The sequence below is a fragment of the Cetorhinus maximus genome, chromosome 7, assembly GCF_964194155.1.
Source record: "Cetorhinus maximus chromosome 7, sCetMax3.hap1.1, whole genome shotgun sequence".
NCBI lineage: Eukaryota > Metazoa > Chordata > Chondrichthyes > Lamniformes > Cetorhinidae > Cetorhinus > Cetorhinus maximus.
In genome coordinates, this window is record NC_135885.1 from 136,910,024 (window position 1) to 136,936,102 (window position 26,079).

The window sequence follows — 26,079 nt, forward strand, 5'->3', positions numbered from 1 at the left end:
GAAGAGATTGTAACCAGGAGCATCACAAGCAACAGCGTCATTCTCCCTGGTGAGTCGTACCTGTTCCTTCCCTCTGCCTGACATATTACTTACCAGAGTGTGTCCTTTATTTGTTACAATGTACTATTTCCCCTCTCAATGTTTTCATGTGAATCCTGACATATTAGTACAAAGCAGTAAACCTGGTATTTTTCATATAAAATCAAGTTCACTAACAACAGTGAGGCAGTTAATGTAAAACTGCACTGTCAAAAGTTGGATACTCTATATTATGCAAATATATTAATAGTATTCATGTTTCACCTTGTCTTCGTGCTATCTTATCTTTGGTGTTTACAGTTTCAAGCCCTCCAATTAGTATGCTGTAGGGCTAACTTGTGGGTAACTGAATGATTACGTGTGCGCAGTGATGCAGATGTAGACTAACATGGCACTGACTTACCCTATCCTCATTTATGTAACACCTCCTCCTGTGAAGCATCTGACCTCTCAATTATTCTGTCAATTTTAGTTACTGTTGCATTTTCACTTTCGGCCACTGTGATAACCGTCTCCCCAAGCTGATTCCAATTTTTTAAAATTATTCATTCATGGGACGTGGGCATTGTTGGCTAGGCCAGTATTTATTACCCATCCCTCGTTCAGAGGGGCATTTAAGAGTCTGTGGGTCTGGAGTCACGTGTAGTTTAGACCAGGTGAGGACAGCAGATTTCCTTCCCTGAAGGACATTAGTGAACCAGATGGGTTTTCACAACAATCGACAATGGCTTCATGGTCATCCACCACCCTGTGGCAGGATTTGAATCTGGGCTACCCAGGGAATTACCCTGGGTCTCTGGATTACTAGTCCAGCGACAATACCACTACGCCATCACCTCCCCCGTTATTAACCTATGAATCTCTATGAAAATGTTACTGAAAAAGTGATGGCAAAATCTGGTAGAAACCACCAGTGAACTACTTGTTCGTGTGTCACATGCTGTGAGAATCATTCATGTACAAGGATGGGTTTACAACCTACATTAAAATCAAATTTTTAAGCAAATCTTGTGAAAGACCAGTCTGGAACAACAAATTCATAACCAGCTGGATTGTGAAATAAACATTCTAGGGCAGGACAAAGAAAGGGCTCCAAACATACTTTGAAGCTCTCCTTGACGTGTGGCAGCATTCGCATTAATGACTGGGAGGAGCTCGCTACCGTTCGTTCAAAATGGCGACAACTCGCCCATCTTGGTTGAGTCACAATGTCTTGACGATGAGGCAGAATAGGGACAAAGAAGGAAAGAAAAGGCTGCAAACCCTGCCCTCTGGGTCCCACTGCCTCCTGGGACATTTTACACCACGTGCCCAAAGATCTGCAGGCCGAGAATCAGCCTGTTCAGTCAGATGAAGACCCATGGCAGAAACTCACGAACCTGAGCAGATGTCATCCTCGAATCGAGGGACAGCTACCGTCGCCAGTGAGATAAACACAAGTGAATTTTCGAGCACTAATGCAGGCTATGACCACAGTCGTGTACAGGTGAACAGAAAAGAGTGATATTATGTTCCATAGGGTGGGTTCAACAGTCACTGACAGGGATCCTGTATCACAGTTATAACAGGAGGAGAGGATATGCAGAAGACACGGGATGTGAGCAGGTACTACCCAGGCAGTGGCCCATCTGCAACAGTGGGCTTTCTGTATACAATGGGAACAGTGTATCAGAAAGCAGGGAGTCAGGATTGAGCCTACTAGTGGGACTGAATGAATTGTTCTTCATATTTAAGCTACAGCTCTTTCCAGGCACCCACAGGACCCCTGAAAAGAGAAGCAATTTGCTTTACACTGTTCCATTAAAAGATTACATTAAAACCCTGCACCACGCCACAAGCTACACAATTGTTTTTAGTATTGATTATCAGGTTGTTGCAGGGACAGCTAATGCACCATTGATGGCTTCCCAGGTTTCAGGGCATCTTGACTATAGCAAATATAACCATTCACAAGCTTCCCACATATGCTTTGACAGGTGATAGAAGGTCCAGGCAAACCAACACTATTTAGGTGTTTAGTATAGTCGCTGACATTCATTCACCTTCTATGTCTGAACCTTTCTACTTTTGGTGCTTGATGTGCTCCCTGAGTTGAAGCAGAAATAGTGAAAAATAGTTGTGTGCCTGGAGGTCAGCTGAAGGATCTGCAAGGCCAAAACCCTACATTTACAACTAACCATGATGTACATGTACCAGTGCTGGAGTCTCCTTTTCCTGGAGCAGAGGTGTTATCTCATGTCCTGTGTGCTGGTCTATGTGATGACACAGAATTGCTGCATACATGTGTGCCAGCCATTTGCTCCTGGGCTACTCCACTTATGCCATTGTTGGAGGGCTTCTGCACACGGTACTCATCAGCTGTGTCTTCAGTTGCCAAGGCCATGGGCTCTGGAATTCCCTCCCTAAAGATCTCTGCCCCTCTACTTCTTAAGACACTCCTTAAAACCTACCTCCTTGACCAAGCCTTTGGTCACCTGTCCTCATATGACTTTATATGTCTCTTTATGTGGTATAATGCTCCTGAGGAGCACCTTGCGACTTTTTGTCACATTAAAGGTGCTATATTAATACAAGTTGATGTTGTTGGCTTTGAATGGAAGAGTGGGCCTTCCATTTTGACTGCAAGTAATCATTCTCCAAGTGAGGTTATGGTAGCAATTACTGCTTCCTGGCCTTTGAGTCTCAAATTCTTCATATCAGCAATGTTGGCTTAGATGGTCCTACTGAACTTATGGTCTGTGTTAGAGGCTCCCACTGTAGAAACTACTGGTGTTCCCACTTGCACAATTACAGTGCAATATTTTTCCGCCCTTTTTTAACTGGCTAAAATCAGATGTGTCGTGCGCACGTAAAATAAGAGTAGTGTTGGAGTGCCCTTGGTTTGTTGCGGCTAAAGGTTTGCACACTTGTTTCGGGGTGACCGAGTTGGTACAGAGACAGTGAACATCCGAAGATCGTTGTTAGAATAAACAAATGCTGTTTATTTACAAATTAAACTCTGCGACTATTCTTGTGTGCTCACGACATAAAACTCTGTCTTCACTCGTCAGTGATTAACTCAAGACTCTGCACATAGAGGTAGCCTGCGCTACTCTGCTATTGGATATTAAGATCATGTGACCATACATTACAGTGCTTGTCTTAAAGGTATATTACATATCAGATTATTACAGGTAGTCTCTGAAATTTAAACGCATGGCTTGCAGCACTTCTGAAGCTAATTAGTGGGATAAATGAGAAAGACCCATGGCTGGCTGAAAGGAGGGCAATGTCTAAAAGGATAGGGTCACCAAAATGGAAAGTTCTGCTGGAGAAACTAAATAAATAAGGAGGGATGAGGCCATTAAGAGATTTAACATCAAATGCAGGTTATTGCCTAGTGTTCACTTAGCATGCATTTTATGCAATCTATTTTAAAGGAAGTTGAAAATTATAAAGCAATTAAGGAAAAGAGTGAATGCCCATCCCCCATGTTGAACCACTGCACCAAAGAGATCAAAGATTTCAGGTTCAATTCCCAGTCTCTTACCTGGTTAGCCTCATTAAGGAGGAGGCTAACTAGCTAAGTTTCTGCTCCTGATCTCTAACTGCGACTCACACATGAGTGGATTCCAGGCGAGGAAAAGATTATGCACAATTTTAACGGTCTCCGTATCAAGTTGAATAATTTAATTTCACATGAGAGATCACTCCCGCCCAGCATGAACAAGTGCCTTCAGGAAAGGAGGAGGAATGGAAGGAAATCAGAAGGCAAGTTAAAGCAAGCAAAAAAATCCTTCATGAGATAAGGCATGGAAAGGGATATGTCTTTGTAGGTAAAAGTCGAACTAGCACAATACTGAAGCATACTGCTCCTTGTGTGGTTTCCCTGACAATAGAAAAATAGTTAATAAAAGCTGTCTGGAATGAATTAGATCAATATCTTCCAGCCACTTGAGTAGCATGGCTAATATACAATGCAAAACTTTAATTGTTTTTAAAAAATTCTTTAAATATACCATTTCATTTTTTTAATTACTTGGCTATTTTGATTTAGAATGGATAATAATTGCTTGTGTGACATTATTCATTAATTTTCATGCACTTCTGCTATTACAATATTATCTTATATATTAGAAACCAGGACTGCTGTGAAACGTTGAAATTAAAAAATGTTCTCTTATGAGTGAGGGACTAATGTAATAAAGTTACAATTACATGGTGTGATGAAGAAAATGTAGGAATCATTCCTTTATGAGATGGCGGATGAATTAAACAGGTATTTTGCTTCGGTCTTCACTATAGAGGACACAAATAACATCACGGAAATAGCTGTAAATCAGGAAATGGAAGGGAGGGAGGAACTCGGGAAATTTCAATCACCAGGGAAGTGGTATTGAGCGAATTGTTGGGGCTGCGGGCTGACAAATCCTCATGTCTGGATGGACTTTACCCTAAGGACTTGAAAGAAGTGGTTATTGAGATAGTTGAAGCATTGATTTTAATTTTCTAAAAATCCCTAGATTTGGGAAAGGTCCCATTAGATTGGAAAATAGCAAATGCAACTCCTTTATTCAAAAATGGAGGGAGACAGAAAGCAGGAAACTATAGGCCAATTAGCCTGACATCTATCATAGGGAAAATGTTAGAAGCTATTATTAAAGACGTTATAGCAGGGCATTTGGAAAAAAAAAAGCAATCAGACAAAGTTAACATGGTTTTGTGAAAGGGAAATCATGTCTAACTAATTTATTGTAGTTCTTTGAGGGAGTCACACGTGCTGTGGAAAAAGGAGAACTGGTGGATGTACTGTACTTAGATTTACAGAAGGCATTTGATAAAGTGCCACATCAAAGGTTATTGTGGAAAATAAAAGTTCATGGTCTAGGGGATAACATATTGGCATGGATAGATGATTGGTTGGCTAACAGGAAGCAGAGAGTTGGAAACAAATGCGTTTTTTTTCTGGTTGGCAGGATGTGGTGAATGGTGTGCCACAGGGATCAATGCTGGGTCCTCAGCTTTTTACAATTTATACAAATGACTTGGATGAAGGGACCGAAGGAATAGTTGCTAAATTTGCTGATGACACAAAGATAGGTAGGGAAGTAAATTGTGAAGAGGACATAAGGAGGCTACAAAGGGACATAGGTAGGTTAAGAGAGTGGGCAAAGATCTAGCAAATGGAATATAATGTCATCAAATGTGAAATTGTTCAGTTTGGCAGGAAAAATAAGAAGGAAGCTAATTATTTAAATGGTCAGAGATTGCAAAGCTCTGAGATTCAGAGGGATCTGGGTGTCCTAGCGCATGAATCACAAAAGGCTAATATGCAGGTACAACAAGTAATTAGGGAAGCTAATGGAATGTTATCATTTATTGTGAGGGAAATTGATTGCAAAAGTAGGGAGATTATGCTTCAGTTGTACAAGGCACTGGTGAGACCGCATCTGGAGTATTGCGTACAGTACTGGTCCCTTATTTAAGGAAAGATGTAAATGCTTGAGAAGCAGTTCAGAGAAGGTTTACTAGACTAATACCAGGAATGGCTGGGTTGTCTTATGAGGAAAGGTTGGACAGGTTATGCTTGTAGCCGCTGGAACTTAAAAGAGTAAGAAGCGACTTGAGTGAAACCTTTCAGATCCTGAGGGGTCTTGGCAGGTGGATATGGGGAGGATGTTTCCTCTTGTGGGCGAATCTAGGACTAGGAATCACTGTTTAAAAATAAGGGGTTGCCCATTTAAGGCAGATGAGGAGAATTATTTTCTCTCAGAGATAGTGAGTCTTTGGAACTCTCTTCCTCAAAAGCATATGGGATACTTGCCTTTATTAGCTGAGGCATAGAATATAAGAGCAGGGAGGTTATGCTGGAACTGTCTAAAATACTGGTTAGGCCACAGCTAGAGTGTCACGTGCAGTTCTGGAATCCGCATTATAGGAAGGATGTGTGAAGGACTATAGAGTGTGCAGAGGAGATTTATCAGGATATTGCCTGGGCTGGAGAGTTTTAGTTATGGGGAGAGATTGGATAGACTGGGGTTATTTTCCCTGGAGCAGAGGAGATTGAGGGGGCACATGGTTGAGGTGTATAACATTATGAGGGGCATAGATAGGGTAGACAGGAAGGAACTTTTCCCCTTGGTGAAGGGATCAATAACCAGGGGGCGTAGATTTAAGGTAAGGGGAAGGAGGTTTAGAGGGGATGTGAGGAAGAATTTTTTCACCCAGAGGGTGGTGGCAATCTGGAACTCACTGCCTGGAAGGGTGGTAGAATCAGAAACCCTCATAACATTTAAGAAGTACTTGGATGTGCACTTGCGATGCCATGGCATACAAGACTATGCGACTAGTGCTGGAAAATGGGATTAGAATAGTTAGGTGCTTGTTTGACCGGCATGGACTCGATGGGCCGAAGGGCCTTTTTCTGTGCTGTAGACGTCTGTGACTCTAATATTTTTGAGGAAGAGCCGGATCGTTTCTTGATTAACAAGGGGTGAAAGGTTATTGGGGGTAGGCAGGAATGTGGGGTTGAGGTTACAATCAGATCAGCCATGACCTTATTGAATGGCGGAGCAGGCTCGAGGGGCTGAGAGGCCGATACCTGCTCCTAGTTCGTATGTTCGCATGATATTAGACTTGCCCCATTCAGGATTTTTCATAAGCCTCTAAAGTGGCTGCCAACTCTAACTTTATATTCTTTTGGGTTACAAAACCCATGCCATCAGAGTCAGCAGAAGGAAGCCTGCATTTCTGACTCAACAAGAGTTGTGTTCACCTTTGTCAGACTGCTCCAACCTCCTCACTCGTGACTTACCTGAAGGTTGTTGATTGCAAAGCAGGCAGCCCAACCTTATGTCTTGGTTCGTGTAAGTTGCCTGTGGAGGTGAAACCAGTGTTGGCAGCCCTTGGCGAGTATGTTAATGAGGCCAGAGGACCAATTCCCATTGATCCAGAGGCTGACCAGTTTCCATCTGCAATGAAAATATCTTTAGATCACTAGGCATGTGTAAGGTAGAGAAATCAAACTGGTAACTGAAAAAATGGCACCCATTTTTCAATTTCTCCACTGCTATTAGAGCTCAAATTAATTAATTTTGCTGATGCAGATGTGTTACCATCCCCGTGGGTAAACCTAACACTAAAGTCACCACATTTACTGAATGACCTCCAAATGAAGAAATTAACAACACGATTCCACTTACTTTAACATGAATTAGAGCTAACATCAATTAAAAATGAATTAACAGCCAAATGATACTTCATAAAAAAAGGTAAATTTCATTTTAAATAGTTAATACAACAAAGATATATCTTACACAACCACAAGCACCCACATCACTCACCACTGACACGTGGCGCTATGTAGCTACATAGTTCCACAATATGTTGCTCTTTATTCATGCAGGGTAGGTCAGGGTAGGTCCGACAACAGCTTTCACCTCCTGAATTTCATGGGTGCAATTATCATCGACAAGGACTTTTCTGCGAATCCTGTCTCTTGTGTCATGACAGTCCTGGTGATGTAGCTTTCCAGGGTTTCTTTTCAACCAACTGACCAATAGCACCCCAGTTCATGACTTGGCCACTTCTGAGAAAACGACCAGCTTATTAGTGTCTCCATGCTATTCACACAGCTTTCCAGGTTTTAGATCTTTTTAGCCAGCTTGCACAGTACCTCTAAGAGTTTTTGTCTCCTTTTCTCCCGAATAGAAAAACTGATCTCTGCCTGAAAATGATTTATTTCTTCTTCTCACAATAATTCTCTGTGTTCTCTTTCCATCTCTGTCTGTTTTCTCTTTGTGTCTGCTTCTGTATGTTAATCACCTTCACCCTCCAGCTCTCCTGCTTGTAGCTCCCCTGTGCCTGTCAGCCACATGGCTTCTGTATGTTAACTTCCTTCCTGTTGGTATTGGTTCCAGGTCAAGAGTTGTCAGGTCACATTGACGAGTATTTCTTATTAGCCATGAAAATTACAATTGATCTCTTTACAATTAATGCAAATTCTTAAAAGTCCTTTTCAAACATTATTTAAAAAAAACAATTACAGATCCCATTGATATTTTAAAGAAATTGCAAATTTTCCTTACTGTACTACTTCTGGGTCAAAGGTTGCCACAGGTGCAACTCAGACAGCAGAACCTGAGCTCATTTCAGATGTTAATGTCCTAAACTGAGATATGTTTAAAATTAAATCATGGACAAAGCTTCTCAGATTATAGATATACACAGATCAAAGGCATACTTGTGGATTTCTCAAAGGTATAAGGAACACTGAAATGAGTAAAATACTTCCAGTAAATTGGTTGGCTCGAATTATTTCAGAGTGTTGACTGAAGCTTCAATAGGTTTGAGCTAAAGTGGCCTGTAGATTCTTGGCTAATAAGGTGACTCAGAATCAATGAATTACATGAGGACCTGTGGAACTGATTATACTAAACCATTGAGTCAGAATTTGATTGACCTGCAAATTGCTAAGGAACATCATACCAGAACAATTGCACAATTTTGAGCAGAAATCAACAAATTTGCCTTTGAGTCACTCTGTGATATATAATTGCTCTTTGGCATTGGTTCCATAAGCAATACTTTTACTTATAATGAAACAACCATATTCTTTTCATATAGTTGTTCATTCCACTTATTGGACTAGTTTTTCATTGTTCATTCCATTTACATTGCAAGTAGAATTCTTCACATAAATGCAACAAGACTGAAATGCTCACTGGAGCACTGAATTAGCGGATATCAAAAATTTCTTCTTATAATGTGCAACAAATTGGATCTCCATGGCTTACCAATAAGAAGATTTTGGTGATCCTCACAAGGGAAAATATATAATTATCTTGCTTCTTCCACTCTGACAAGTATACCAGTCAACAAAAATGATACTGCCTTTGGACACATGAACTTGGAGCTGTCATATTTTTGAAACACTAAACATGAACTAAATGTTCTGCAGCGACTAAAGGTTTCTAAGACACTTTTTCTACACATTATTTTTTCTTCCTTTCATCTGACCTTGAGCACGTTCCCTCCAAATTATGAAGAAGTTTGAAAAAAAAACAATTGAACGCTTGTCCTGTGTGTATTTACTTGGAAAATGTGGATCTCAATGAAACAATTTGGAGAATCTATTAATTAAGAACATGTGTCACGTTAGATTGAGTTTGGATTCCTCTGGTTTAATCTGCAACTATGCACCTTTAATTCTGTTCATTCTGCTTGTTTGACTAAATGAGCTTCAACATTCTGTTGTCCAATTATGAAAACTGTACTGTGAAATGGGATCCATGATGCAAAACTCTTCAGTTGTGCTAATAATTATAAGTGATCATATTTCTATCCATTCATGCCGCAAGAGACATGCCCTTCAGCTCATGTTTTTAACTCTTTACATTGAACGTTAAACCCAGATCCAGTTTTACTTAACAAAGTTTGACACAAACACCGAAGTAACCTGGTATTGTGCATTATATTAAACAGAAAGTCTTACATTCATGTAGCTCTTTTCACAACCAGCAGACATCTCAAAGTGCTTTACAGCCTATGATGTACTTTTTGAAGTGTTGTCACTGTAGTAATGTGGGAAATGCAGCAGCCAACATGCATACAGTAAACTCCCACAAACAGCCATGTGAAAATGACCAGATAATCTGTTTTTGTGGTGTTCATTGAGGTTTAAATATTGACCACGACCAGGGATAACTCTGCTCTTCTTCAAAATAGTGCCGTGGGATCCACCCAAGCAGGCAGATGGGGCCTCAGTTTAACGTCTCATCCAAAAGACAGCAGCTCCGCCAGTGCAGCACTCCCTCAGCACTGTACTGGAATGGCAGTTTTGATGTTTGCTCTCAAGTAAGTAGAACCTGAACCTAGAACCTTGTGATTCAAAGGCAAGGATGCTGCCAACTGAACCACAGGCGATACTCAAGCCCCTCAGAGAGTGTTAGTTCATGATCAGAAACGCGTTTATGTTGAACATTTGGAGGACGATTGCAAAATGAGCTCACCCATGAATCAACAAATGGTACATATAAGCTTATTTTCGCCACTCAATCATTTATTCAATCATTTGCCCAACATTTCCCGGATCTCACTTAGGCCAAAATTTATGCTGCTTCTTGGCAATCAAGGCCTAAATTTCCTGCGGTCCTCATTTACCAATGGTGGAATGTAAAAACCAGCTGAAAACAATTGCAAATGCATTGCCACTGATAAGGTTGATACGTGCTGCTGCCTTCTGCCAGTCACATCAGGAGGGTGCGACTTTGATGAATTTTGGTTGCAGTTGTTCAATATTGTGCAGGCCTGAGTAGGAAACTTTTATTTAAAAATTCCAAAGAAAATATCTTTAAAAATTCCAGAAATCAGGTGACTTTAGGCCAGGAAGCATCCCAATGTTTGGGTGTAAAGCGACCCCTGGTGTAAATGTAGTCAATTTACTTGAGCTGATCTTTTCCAAGGGAGGGGAGATTTGTAAGTAAGCAGAAGAGGGTTCTGCCGAATGTACCTCCCATTCACGAGGTGACGAGTCCATTCTTTAATCTGTGTCTTCACAAGTAAGTTCTGCAGCATTCTCACTGGTTGGAAAACATGGCTCACAATCTAAAGCTAGGCCTCATATTGAAACAACTTTATTGCACCAGTTTCAGGCTGTGACTATTGGCTATAGGTTAATGGGGTTGGAAAAATGCCTTCTTGGACACCAAAGGTCCCTCCTGTACTAAGTGCTCCATGATAGTAATGTACGTGGTAGGAGAATATTAAAAACAATTGGGAGGGATTTCATGTGATGATAGATCCCTCCTCTGTGCAGCACAACGGGTCCATCATAGCGGGCATATTCACTTATGCAGGCATGTTTAAAGGGACAATTTAGCTGCCACTGACTAATGCCATCTTCTTCAAGAAGACCTCTTCTAACACCCATTTCGCACAGCCGGGGATGGGGTGGCAGCTTACTGTACAGCCCACCTGGATCTTAAAGAATGATTGTCACCTGCTGCATGTTCTAGTACTTTGCCCTGCAAAAAAGCCATAGGATTGATGTCAGCGACTAAGGTGGCAAAGTCACCAGAAAACAAGAGAGTGAGAATGACTGATTCAGTCAATAAAGGTATGCTTGGGTAGATTGCTTCTAATGCGGATGGCTTTCCCTAGCATCCCTTTGTTCATTCTTCTCCAGCCTTCACAAATTTCCAGGATTTAGGAGTTACAAATGCGACACTTCAATTTTTTTTACAATGATCGCTGTGCAATCAAAATTCCAACGGCGGGAGAGACTGGAGAAGCTGGGGTTGTTCTCCTAAGAGCAAAGGAGCTTAAGAGGAGATTTAATAGAATTGTTGGAAGTCATGAAAAGCTCTGATAGACTAAATATGGAGAAATTGTTTCCAGTGCAGAAGGGTCAGTAGCCAGAAAACACCGGTTTAAAGTGAATGGCAAAATAATCAGAGTTGACAATTGGGAAAACATTTTTTATGCAGCTAGTTGTAATGATCTGGCATGCACTGCCTGAAAGGACGATGCAAACAGATTTGACTTGACAGCCCCTTGCCAACTCCTGACTGGAAATATACCGTCGTTCTTTCACTGTCGCTGGTCAAAAAACTTGGAACTCCCTTCTCAACAGTGCAGTGGGTGTACCTGCACCACATGGACTGCAGCAGTTCAAGAAGGCAGCTCACCATCACCTTCTCAAGGGCAATTAGGGAGGGGCATTAAATACTGGCTCAGACAGCGAAGCCCACATCCTGTGAATGAACAATTAAAAAAAGGATTTAATAACTTTCAAAAGGGAATTTGATAAATACTTGCAGAGTGAAAGTTTCTAGGGCTCTGTGGAAAGAGCAGGGGAGTGGGATTAATGGATCGCTCTTTCAAAGATGGGCCAAATGACCTCTGGTTTTGAGCTGTATCATTCAAAGGTTCTATTGTGTCATTTACCTCACGAGTTTTGCTGGAAACATAATAACGCAATTTACAGAAACGAAGAGGAACTGTTCACAGTGGCAGATCGGTTGGTAACCAGAAGGCACAGATTCAAGGTAACTGGCAAAAGAATCAGAACTGACAAAAGGAAACATTATTTTTAAGCAGTCACTTATTATGATTGGGAATGCAGTGCCTGAAAGGGTGGAGGAAGCAGATTCAATCATAAATTTGAAACGTAAATTGGATAAGTACTTGGAAGGAATTTGAATATTTGAGGAAAGAGGAGAGCGAGATTACTTATATATATTTTTTCTTTATTCTTTTATGGGATATGAATGTCGCTGGCAAAGCCAGCATTTATTTCCAATCCCTAATTGCCCTTTAACTGAGTGACTTGCTAAGCCCTTTCAGAGGTAACCACAGTCCACTTCTAGGGTCACATGTAGGCCAGTCCAGGTAAGACCAGCAGGTTTCCTTCCCTAAAGATCATTGGTCCTTTGGACATAGCTAAAGGATGTGTTTTTACAACAATCGATGATTGTTGTCATGGTCGCCATTACTGATAGTAACCAGTAATTACTGAGATCACTTTTCAATTCCAGATTTATTAATTAAATTTAAATTCCACCAGCGTTCATAGTAGGATTTGAACACACATCCCTAGAGCATTATCCTGGGTTTTGGAATTACTAGTTGAGTGACATTACCACAACACCACTATCTCCCCAATTATGTTAGGTAATATAATATAGATTATGTTATAATATATTACATTTTATAAGTAGATTATACAAAAGAGATTATATAATATAGATCATATCCATAATTATATATATATATAATTATATAGATCTACTGAAAAACTGGAACCTTCACAATGGGTTGAATGACTTTCTTCTGTGCTGTATGATTCTATGATTCACTTTAGCATGATCCAGGTTTACAACTTGGGAAACTGAATTACAGTTCAATTTTATGAAATTGACCATGAAAGTAAAACCGTCATACATTCTATGCGGCAGCATTTTACTGCGGTTTACTGGCTAGAACATATTGCAACGTGTAAATGAGTGAAATTAGACATCATGCTATTTCCTGGTCCCTCTATTCTTATTGTGCTGGTGGGAATGATCCAATTGGTCAGAAAATCAATTCCTATTGCATCCAATTTTGAACAAATACACCATTATTACCATTAACCGTGTCAGAAATGTTCTAGGAGGTTAATGTAGCTGGGTAGTGCAGTTTTGCTATTTTTATTTTATCCCAATGCTGAATATTTAATATTTTTTTTGCAACAATCACAATCACTTTGAATCATCAAATCTAATTGTACAGAAGGAGGCTATTTGGCCTGTCATGTTCTTTCAATGGACTCTCCAATTTCTTCCACTCTGCTGCTCTTCCCTTTTACTCTTGCAATTTCTTTTTTCATTGCAAGTATCTATCCAATTCTGCTCTGAAAGTAAAATATCTCTTCATCTCTCTCTGCTTCTTTTGCCAGACCTGAGAGTGACAATAGCCCTTTTTCATCATGTTTCACACCTGTCATGAGTACAGTGGAAAGATGGAACATCTTCATCCTAGGCAGATGGTTTTGCCCCTTTGTTGCCTGGTGAGACTTGCCCCTACCATAGGGTCTTCTCTATATGACATTCTATCATGCACTTTTATCTAGATGTAGTCACTGGCCATCCCCTTGAATTTAGTGTGTGTAAACAGCGTTAAAAAATGTTTGTGATTTGAGATTCCTGTACCAAGCTTATTTTGATAAGGTGCTGCCAAGATGCTTTGAACAGATTTTCAAAATGTAAACCGGTGCAGAGGAACCAAGCTGACTTTGAACAGGAATAAACTGGTGTCACTTATTCAGTTAAATGGATGACAACCAATTATTTTGAGTCTGGCTGTCAGTAATAGAGAAAAAGAAATGCTGCAACAATTGAAAGGATGGTAAGTGGCCTAATCTGCGCACAGAGCTACCAGAAGATCATTAAACCAATAGGAACTTCATAGGAAAAGATAAGGTTGACTCACCAACTCCTGCAGTCACTGGCAATTAATTGAAGGAAAGCATTGCATTTTGAAAAGTTATTTATAAAAAGCAGAGCTAAGCATTATATTGTGATGCTTTTTTTTAATCTCAGGGGTTAGATAAAAGACTTTCTTCTGGAAGCAGATTGTTATGATTTCTGTAGAGATGGATACATTTTAAAAAAGAGTTTCAAACTTCCAGTTACAAGCTGGAAGAATGATATGGCAAGGCTTCATGTTTTAAAACTTTTACTGTAACAAATGACTAAAAACATATAATTAAACATTATTTTCTTTTTGTATGCAACTTATACTTTAAACTACAGAAAATACATTCCCCTTACAGGTACAATGCCTCAAAACCAGTTGTACAAAAACTGAACATTTTTAGAATGTGCTATGTATCTGCTTTAATTGGGCAAAATTTTAGAAAAGTAACTTACCTGGACAATTCGGCAAGGCAATGAATTGGCACAGTGTAGTGCCAGACTGGTTATCCCCTTTGCCACTAGTGCGCTAGTCTATTCCTGTGTCGTGATCAACCTGTGACCCCACCCAACCTGGCTTGGCCCAAACTGCCCACGGCCCAAACTGCCCAACCCACAATCTGGCAAGATCCAAAATCCAGCACAGCCTCTGTCCCGAGGTTGCCAGTTTTGAGACACTGTGCTTGTATGTATTTCTCACCCATCACAATCTCCACAGATTTACTATCCTTTTAGAAAAAAAATCAACAGTTGGTCCCAGCTTCCAATGGGTTCCTATATCCCCTACTTCACCAAGTAGTAACTTCAACTGATTGTCTCCAGGTGATTTCCTCGTTTTCAGAGAGTTTCTTAAATCTACCACCAAAAGTCAAGCCTGTTCCAATGATCCCTCTTCCAGTTGGCCATGCCAGAACTAATCTCCTGGAATCTGTATATGGCTGCAGGATGCATCTCTTTGACTAGAGACCATCTCCCTCTCACATCCAGCTGTGGTAGCTCACAAATTCAAACAGCCTTTTCTCTCTGCTGACCAGAACATCTTCTGCGATATCCACTGATTGATAGGGAAGCCTGTAACCAGATCTCAAAAATGGTTTCCTTTGCCCTTTTCCCATGACAATATGAAACACATTAACTTTGCATTCAGGTAGAAATGGTCATTAGTTATTTTTGGCCCCATCTGAAAGGTAAATGGGCAGTTTACAACACAACTGTTTATAACAACCCTATACCCACAAAACCTTTCTGGGACTTTGGAAGTCTCAGAGTCTACTCATTGGAAACTCAAAAACTGCTGCCAAAGTCTCCAAGCATAAATACTTTGCACATCCCTGTCTCCAATGACCAGTGACATTATAGTCTCTCGGATCGCCAGTGCTTCCCCCTTTGCATTCATTACAAACAAATGTATGGAGGTCCAACTTGTGTTCCCTCCCTCTCTCTGGTGTCATATGCTCTCTTCTTCAGCAAGAAGGCAAAGAACAGACCTTTGAGCAAGTGTAATGACATGTGTTAACCAGGTGGAGGGAGTGCGTTCAATGCGAGTGACCATGAGCGAGGAATGAAATTGCATTAAGGTGAGGGTGAGTGGCGGTGGTGGATGGACAGATGGAGATGTGAGGAAGTACATTGAGATGAGGAAGATGAGGTGCTATGCAAGATTAGTGAGTGAAAGGATTACTGTGACTGAATAAGCTAGCGAAGACAGAGTGAGGAATTGGAGAGATGCACAGAACAAGATGCAGGTGAAAGTGCAACTGCAACCATCTTAGCTGATCTGCAGGTCATTAAAGAGCATCCTGCACTGAATGCAGGAGTGTGACACTATGCTCCTGCTTTTGGTCTCCTGGGAGATTCCAGCAGCAACAGAAGATTTTTTTCATCCTACTGCTGGGGAAAAGTACCTCTCCGCAGCTCCTCACAGCCCTAGGCAGCACCTCAGGGGAGATATCATTAAAGCGGGGCACAGCCTTTGAGTGTCCTGATTCCATCTGCTATGATTGCTGTTTCTGCCCTGTGCTATGTGGGTCTTTTTCATACCCTCCACTACTAATTGGATGACAAACCAAGAAGTAAAATTCTAATAAACTGGCTGTATTAAAAGGTCACTGACAAAGTCATAGAATTCCAGGATTCCCAGCAAAATCAGACTGTCCCCATTCACAATACATTTTCATGTAAATAACCGGGGTGTAGAACCTTACAGCGTAGGAGGAGGCTATTTGGTCCATCGCCTGTGCTGGCTCTTTGAAGGAGCTATCTGATTTGTTCCACTTCCCCCACTGCTCTTTCCTCATTGGCCTGCAGACATTTTCTTTATAAGTATTTATTGCAAGTTATTACCGAATCTGTTTCCTCTAGCCTTTCAGGCCGTACATTCCAGATTATGACAATTTCCCATCTGAAAGCATTCTCCTCATCTTCCCACTGGCTTCTCTGCAAATGAGCTTAAAACTGCGTTCTCTGGTCACCAAACCTTCTGTGGATGGAAAATTTTGACTTATTTACTCTAACAAAGCCCCTTTTCAGTTTTCAATTGGTAGTTTTTTAAAAACGCAATCTTGTGATGAGCTACTGTTTGAAGCCATCTCATGGGGCCATAAAATAGAATAATTATCAAAAATGGCTCACTGTTTATTTTCTCAGGCACATTGCTGAAAGATTATTTAGGTCATAAGTTAATGACTGGCTAACAAAAATATCACCGGAAGATTGATCTAAGAGATGGGAGTTTGAAATCATCTAAAACAAAAAGATTTAAAAAGAATTTTTGCTGAAAATGATTGCTACATTAGGCATGCTGGATCACACTTGGACTTATGCAGGTGCACTTATCATTGCATTACTTACATTGCCCCAATGTTCTTCTGCTATGTGTTCTCCGATGCAGGGTATGGCTGCATGTTAATGAGGGAGCGAATACCTGGATAAAGGATTGTAAACAATAATGGCCTCTGGCCATTCTCATGTTATTGTCAAGGCTCTGGTCACACAATTTCAAGATAATTTGAGGCTTTTGCCTAGAAAATAACATCAGAGGTGGCAACTGTGTGTCCTTTTCCTGGCATATCATTGGTCACACTTGTTTTGTGGTAGCTTCTCCCGCAGGTATGTATGAAGTGCAGAGGGGTTAAACACACTGACATGCAAAATTGACAGGCTGGGAAAGACAAGCTGGTCCATCAAGCCTGCCCTCCACTTATATGATGGCCTGAACATCACAGCTAAAGACTTCCTCCTTTTGTCCCAGTCAGGAACTAGTCCAGCTCTCTCTGGTTGGCTATGTAGAGAGTCAGCACTCACCGCAGCAGGCGGCAACTTATTCCAAAGGCTCAGGACTCTCTGGAAAGGGAAGAACAGCTCAGTTCTCAGTCTATTCCTACATGTAAACCTGTTCACTGATCCCGTTCAATCTGGCATAATCTCTTCATGTACTCCGGGCCAGCCTCCCATCTTCCACTCTACATAAATTTGAGTTCATCCAGAACTCTGCTGCCTGCTTCCTGAATTGCACCAACTCCCATTCGCCCATCACCCCTGTTCTCACTTGCATTGGCTCCCAGTCCAACAATGCCTCGATTTTAAAATTCTCATTCTTTTTTCAGATCTCCCCATGATCCCTCCCCTCCTCATGCCTGGCCTCTTGCACATCCCCAATTTTAATTGCTCCAGCATTGGCGGCCATGCTTTCACCTGCCTAGGCCCTAAGCTCTATTCCTTCCCTAAACACATTTGCCTTTCTGCCTTTCTCTCCTCCCTTAAGACAATCCTTAAGACCTACCTCCTTAACCAAGGTTTTGACCTTCAACCCTAACCCCTCGTTATGTAGCCGGAAGTCAAAGTATGTTTGATAAAGCTCCTGTGAAGTGTTTTGGTAGATTTTACTATGTTACAGAGGCTAAATGAACGTAACTTTTTGTTGTTGCTTTTGATTGAATTTAAGCTCTTGCACATTTTGTGCAGGAATGCTTTAGGCTGACTTAAGTGTTTGGGCAGAAGATTTGATGCAATGCAGACACCTGTTGAAAGAGAATGACGTCCAATTTTGCAGTTCCTTCTCATTCACCCTACTCCTGCTGCATGGACCAAAACAATTACCAAATTGTGTTTCAAGATATCAACTATATTATTTGTTTTTGCTACTTATGCTGCCTGCTGTTATTGATTCTGCTGTTCCCATGGTGGCATCAATACCTATTAGTGACACTTTAACTACAAGCTTTCTGATGACATAACAGTGCAACAGCACATTTATTTGAGTTTTCCAGCCATAAATAGGCTTATAACCAAGGCTGACATTTTGACATTTTTTTTTTTGCTATGAATGTCAAGCTCTTATGTTGGGTACCATACTCTTTGTATGTGATGATTTATTTCTAGCTGTCAAACAGACACAAGGGAAGTTTAACTGTGAGACCTACCAAAACTGAAACAGTCAAGAAATATGATCATCAATCAAATCTTCCCTTCTAGAGATAACTGTAATAGTCAAATGTTTTAATTTTGTATTTTTAACTTTTGCTTTTTAAAGCAGAAGGAGACTAAATATTTCATGCCGCTGTCCCACAGCTAAGACAACAGGTTAATGACCAGATTTCCTTGTCATCTGCCAATGTCATGCTTATAACAGTTGCTTGACAGCTTATTCTCCCTCTCCTACGATAGCTCTTACCCTGACGTGGCAGGAAAGCACTTGCTTCTGAGAAAGATCAGTATCTCGACTGCATGAAACTCACCCTTATCCTACGAGTCTGTGACACAACATATTGGAGCATTCCATTATGTCAGTGTGATAAAGCCACTTTGTTGGTGTAGGTAGGCCTGTTAGCTATTATGATCTCTGTATCTTTGCACATAATATGTTTTACAGTCAACAATGCACAAGGCAATGATTTTTCTATTTGTGCAAACACCAAATTATATGCTGCATCTTGACACGATTTGCGTTAGTAAATGACTCAGTGAACTGTTCATTACTAAGACACAAAAAAACACATGAGATAACCTAAACTTTTCAGGTAAACAGAATAATTATAGGTGCTGTATTCTTCTTGCTACAGCTGTTGCTTTTAGATTTGCAAGGTTCATATGTTTCAATCAGCAATTCAGATGTAACTGGTATTCAAACAGAAAATGCTGGAAACACTCAGCAAGTCAGGCAGAATGATCATCCTGAAACATCAAAACTGTTTTTCTCTCTCTCTGTCTCTATAGATGCTGCCTGAATTGCTGAGTTCTTCCTGAATGTTAACTTTTTAAAAATTCAGATTCCCTGTAGCCATGGCCAGTCAGATCTAACTATCCGCTTCATATCTAGCGATTCGAATCTAACTAGCCACAAAACTATCACCCATTGTCGTTCAAAACCCATCTGATTCACTAATGTCCCATAAGGAAGAAGGTCTTCCATCCTTACCTGGTCTGGCCTACATGCGACTCCACACCCACAACAATGTGGCAATTAAGGATGAGCAACAAATGTTGGCCTTGCCAGTGACACCCACATCCTGTGAAAAAAATTAAATTCTTTTATTAAAGTGACTTCTGGTGACTTTCAATAATATGTCTCTATGCATGGAAAAACACTTGGTGAGGAATTCCCTTGGAGCTTCTCCTTTTCCAAGTTCATAACCTCACACAAATTCAGAGGCAAACAGGGCTTCTGCTTCCCTTCTTGTAAAGTTAGAGCAGCTCCGAGGAATTCTTGGCCCAAGTTCGTCTTTTTTTTTTTCCCTTTCCTGACAAAGCAGATTTGAGGCTGTGAAGCATGTTTGGAAGCATCACTTAGCATAGTGATGAAACCTGTAGGTATTATTTATTTCCCAAAGTCAACATAGAGCTTTTTTGTTCAACCTCCTAATTCAGTGCAAGGCGGGGCAATGCCAAGGAGGTGCATTGGTTTTTGGGCTTCCAAAACCCACACCAGCACAGGAAAATAGCACGGGCAAGGAAATTCAAATGCCCTATGGCCCTCACCACGGCAACCCTGACCTCAGAAGAGGCGCGTGTGCATTTTGCACCCAAAACCTTCCTGACCCACAGAAAGACCAGACAAAAATATCACGGGGTCAAGAAGGCAGAGGAACATTGATTTTGCTGATAGAAGTGACATGTCGAAGTTTTTCATCTTGCACTCATCAGGACACTTAGCAATACGAATATACGAAAGGGAAAACAACAATTTATACTGTGCGTGTTGGTTGGCAAGTGGTCTGTGATTGGTTGGGGTATTACCATGGAGAATGCATCAGTAATGGTGACTGACAGTTAACTGCCAGGCAGATTGACGCTGATTGGTCAAGGCATTTTTCTGCCAAGAAATTCACAATTTCAGGTTTTCAGACTCAATTCCCACCTCCACTGGGAGTCAAAAACCTGGCCCCGACCACTGGGGATATTAGATATGGTTTACTTGGCAGCGCCTGCATCTCTGAATCAGACGTTTGTGGTTTTAAATCCCACTCCAGAGAGTTGAGACTATAATCTGGACTGACACCTCAGTGAAGTTTACTCACATTATCATTTGTAGCCACAACTAATTTTCAAGTTTCATTACAAGTCCACCAACTCCCACAGCTAGCTCGACTACAACTCCTCCCACCCTGCTTCCTGTAAGGACTCCATCCCATTCTCTCAGTTCCTTCACTTCTGTCGCACCTGTTCTGATGATGCTACCTTCAAAAATGGCTCTTCCGACAGGTCTTCCTTCTTCCTTAACTGAAGTTTCCCCCTGCACTGTGGTTGACAGGGCCCTCAACCATGTCCGACCCATCTCCCCCGCCTCTGCCCTCACCCCTTCCCTTCCCTCCCAAAACCATGACAGAGTCCCCCTTGCTATCACTTTTCACCTCACCAGCCTCCGCATTCAAAGGATCATCCTCCGCCATTTCCACCAACTCCAGCATGATGCCACCACCAAACACATCTTCCCCTCACATATCCTGTCAGTATTTCGTAGGGACCGTTCCCTCCGGGACACCCTGGTCCACTCCTCCATCACCCCCAACACCTCATCCCCCTCCCATGGCACCTTCCCATGCAAATGCAGAAGATGCAACACCTGCCCCTTTATCTCCTCCCTCCTCATTGTCCAAGGGCCCAAACATTCCTTTCAGACAAAGCAGTGTTTCACTTGCATCTCCTTAAATTTGGTCTACTGCATTCGCTGCTCCTAATGCGGTCTGCTCTATGCTGGGGAGACTAAACGCAAAGTGGTTGATCACATTGCGGAACACCTTCGGTCAGTCCACAAGCATGACCGAGACCTTCCTGTCGCTTGTCATTTCAACTCACCATCCTGCTCTCATGTCCACATGTCCATCCTTGGCCTGATGCAATGTTCCAGTGAAGCCCAATGCAAACTGGAGGTAAAGCACCTCATCTTTTGATTAGCCACTTTACAGCCTTCAGGACTTAACATTGAGTTCAACAACTTCAGACATTGAACTCTCTCCTCCATCTTCAACCCTTTTTTGATCCCTTTCCTTAAATTAATTTTTATTTTTTATTCACTTTTGTTTATATTTATTCATGGTTTTATCCTCCTTTTAAATCCCTTTTTAATCCCTTTTTCTATTCTTTTCCCCCAATCACTGTACCTCCCCCACCCCCAATAGGGCCATCTGTCACTTGTTATATTTTGTCCTTTCACAGAGTGCTGACCCTTGTTCTGCTATTAACACATTCTGCTTCCTTACCTTTATGCCACTATCAGGATCTTCTTTCGCCTTCACCACTACCATTAACACCCTCTTTGTCTTGTATCCATGATACCTTTGTCAATTTCTCCTTAGCCACCACCTAATACTGACCTTCTATCCTGCTTTACCTACTCCACTGTCCTCCCCTTAAACAGTATAAATTTTGCCACATTATTGTGATTTATTGTAGAAGTAGGTCAATAGTGGGGTATGGATAGTTAGGTAGAGAGAGGTTTGAAATGCTAAATAGGTAAACATTGCTGAAGTTTTAGAATGTAAGGTGTGAGGTGAATTTGCATTGTTAGATAAATCAGGGCAGCTGAATTTCAAAGAGATGGTAGGAGTTTACAGCAAGCCAGAGAAGCTAGGCCAAGCAGTGTGTTTATTTTTCCCAAAGATTACTGACAATATTAGCACCATGAAAAAATTTATATTATGGGAAAATACATTTTTAAAGACATACGGAACAATGGAAGTTACAGTTTAAAGAGGGAAAAGTGTATATAATGGAGAATGAAAAGCTATGGAGAGAGGCCCTGTGACATCTAGCAGGAGCTTGTGAAACAGCCTCCAGCCATGTATGTATAAGTTTACTGCATCCATCCCTTAAAGTTGATAATTGAGCTGGCCTGTTTTTTACTTCAAAATCTATTTGGGACTGTTGCCTTACAAGAGGGTGTATTTGGGAGTCAGGTGAGGTAGGAATTTTAGTATTTACTATAGTATTAAGTAACTGGAATCTTATGTATGTGTTTGACACCTTTTATTTTGTTGATAAATATTTTAATTTCCTTTATAAAAAAATCTCTGAGGGTCTTGGTGAACTTATTACTTCTGAATTCAATGCACACATCTCGAAATAAATACAAATTGTAAAACCGTTGTGACTGCGTGATCAAGTTTTCCTCGTGGATTTGATCTGCCTTGCACACATCACATGTTACGTCATAACAAGCTCGGAAGAAGGGTCATACAGACTCAAAACGTTAACCTTGTTTTCCTCTCTCCACAGATGCTGTCAGACCTGCTGAGTTTTTCCAGCATTTTCCATTTTTATTTCAGATTTCCAGCATCGTCAGGATTTTGCCTTTAATTTTGAAGTTTATTTCCCTGACTATCTGTGCTGGTAAACAGAATCATGCAAGCGTAAAGTTAATCTTACCTGCATGTTGGGTAACTGACAGGATGGGGTTCAACGCGGGGTGTAGACCTCACCTAATATTACTGACTAATAAACTTAGCTGACAGTAAAATCAGGCCTCATGTGAAAACTAGTGTTGCATCCGATCTCGCCAGTTTCCTGTCTGGTGGGTTAGGTGAATATTGCCTCTCTGTCTAATCCTGTCAACTGGTTTGCTTTCTAAATTGACATATGTTGCCTGATGATAAGGGTTTACTCACTGAAAGCGAAGAAGAAGCCTGTGCATTCATAGAAATTGGATACTTAGATATCAAATCCTGAATAATAGGTAAAAAGAAACATGTAAGGTATAATATGACACTTGCTTATTAATGCAAGAGGGAATTACAGTTTTGTGTGTTAAAAGCAACACGGTACAAAATCCGTAAAAATCAATGTTACACCATGTTTTCATCAGAGTTGCTAAAACAATTCCTACAGTCTACCATAGCTGACTTGTGAATATAAAATAAAAGTTGATTGCAACCATTTGTTTGCACAATGTAAAAAAAAAACATGCATTTATATAGCACCTTTCATGATCTCAGGTTGTTCCAAATGCTTTACAATTGCTTTTGAAGTGTAATCACTGTTGTAATGTAGGAAGGAAGGCAGCCAATTTGCACACAGCAAGCTCCCACAAACAGGAATGAGATAATGAGCATATAAGCTGTTTTTAGTGATGTCGGTTGACAGATAAATATTGGTCAGGACATCAGGTGGAATTCCTCTGCTCTTAATTCAATATTGTACCTTGGGATGTTTATGTCTGCCTGAGAGAGAAGACAGAGCATCGATTTAACATCTCATTCTAAAGGCTGCACTTTTGACAGTGCAGCACTTTCTCAGTGCTTCACTGAGCCGTCAGTCCAGATTATGGGCTCAAGTCTCTGGAGTAGGATTTGAACCAAACTTCTGATTAGCGGTGAGAGTGTTACTGGACCATAGTTTAACACCATCAATAGCCGGGGCCAGATTTTCGTCTCCCAATGTGGAGGGTTAGCGGGCCAGGAAAACTGAAATTGTGATTATTTTTACCTGAAAATCAAATTTCCTCCGCCTTCCTGACACTATGCTATTTTTGCCTGGGCTTTTTGCAGGTCAGCAAGGCCTTAGGTGTAAAATGCACACACGCTTCTTCCGAGGTCGGCGTGGCCATTGTGAGGAATTTCCTTCCCCACGCTAGTTTCCCTTGCAGTTGTGGATTTTGGAAGCTCCCACCCCTCAAAAAAACGCACCTCCTTGGAGAGTTTGTGACCACTGGGGGACGTCAGCTGATGAGTCAGGAACATTCTGACAGGTAAGTGTCAAGTGTTTTGATACCTTCAAATGTCGCTATACAGCTACTGTATTATAATGTAGATCTCTTTTCAATGCAGTCATTGATTATAATGGACAATTACATTAACCAACAATGTGTAAGTGTTGACATTTGTTACAGTACTTTCCCCTTTGGAGAAAGTGCCAATAATTTATTCAAAATTGTAGAAAAATGTACTGACAAACTCTCCTACCATGTTTTGGACTGAGATTTAAATGTCCAGATATCTTTCATTTTGAAAAAAAAAATGCCCTGCAGTTGAACACTAACCACCTGCTCCACTCCATTGATTGATAGGCATTCTGCTTTGCAATGTAAATGGAACACCAAGTGTTGTTCAGTTTCAGGATCTGGAGCTGAAAGCTAATGTTTTGATAACTGTTGCCATTATGATTGCTTGTCTGAGTTCCAAAATCTGTGGAGTACACAGCTCTGTTGACACAGCTGCTCAGGGATGTGATTGACAGTTGTAAGAGGTTGTAATAATATTTTCTGCCTTTGATGCGGTTCCTGAATATATGGTCGTTTGTTTACACAACTTAATGGTTACTTAAGGGATTAAACTTTTTTTTCTATGGAACAGCAGTTTTTCTTTGCAGTATCAATGACAGGTTTGAATGAAAGTTTTATTAGATTGTTACAGGTTTATTTATTTTTTCATCTGCACGTATTGAAATCCTGAGGCCTTTGTATAGTGGACACTGTGTGAGAGGCTATGGAGGGTACATGGGGGCTATGGGGAAGGGGCATAAGAGTTATGAGGGGGCACAGAAGGAGGATGAGGGACATTAGGGGCCACAGACGAGGCATGGGGATACGAGGGGGCATGGGATGTATGAGACAGCATGGGGGAATATAAAGCATGGGGTGGGGTGGGTGATGAGGAGTGATAATTAGGGGGCATAAGAATGATGTTGGTAGCTGGATTACTGTCCCCAGCCGACCTCAGCACCAGTACTCCTCCCACACTCCTCCTGCAATGCCTCACAGTTCACAGCTTCACATGGAAACTACCCCTTGTGTGGACAAAACAAAGAACCCGAGCAAAGTCAGACATGAGTTTTGGGTGTGTGTTTTGGAAGATGCAAAATGTCCCGACTTGCAAGCCAGGAAGAAAAATCCAGACACCTATATTTGCTTAGTGGTTTTACAGCACATAATGCTCTCAGGCACTTTACAGTTGTGTTGAGGATGGTGGGAGGTGTGTGTGATGTAGAATACACAGAAATAAATAATGTACATCAATGCTAAGCCACTGAGACAGAGCAGAATCGTCCCAGATTTGCCCTAAGCACGGCAGTGGGCAGGTAAAATGACCTGCAGCCACATGCACACCTCTCAGTACTCCCAGCTCACCACTGCTGCCCGGAAGACATGGCCCTGAAAGGCAAGAAGACTGCAGCCCACAGATCTAGTGACGCATCCCTCAAGCACCATTTTAACCCCGTGGCCGCAGGATGGGTGGCTGCATCACCAATCCAGTATGGAAGGCGGTGAGCGGTGGTCAGCGCCAATACCCTGCAAAAGAGGACTGCCGATAGTGCCCCTATAGGATGAATGGTCTCATCGGTTCTGCCAAGGTAGCTCACTCTTCTCATCACTCTCAACTCTCAGACTCACAAACCCACCACACATCCACAGGGACCTCACACCTCAAGGGATAACACCATTAATACTAACACACACCCTCACATCTCCATCACGCTCACAACCTTTCAAGCTCACGTCCTCATCCTGTCCATGGCTCCGCTCACCACACAAACATTCCACGCAGGGCCATGTGTCTTGCTCACACTCTCTCCACCTGTTTTCATGCAGGAGAAGCCTGCTCACATCAGCAGGGAGAGGTCCCAGACGTGGGTTGGACTGGTCCACATTAGGCCCCTCACTCACTTTGAGGAGAGT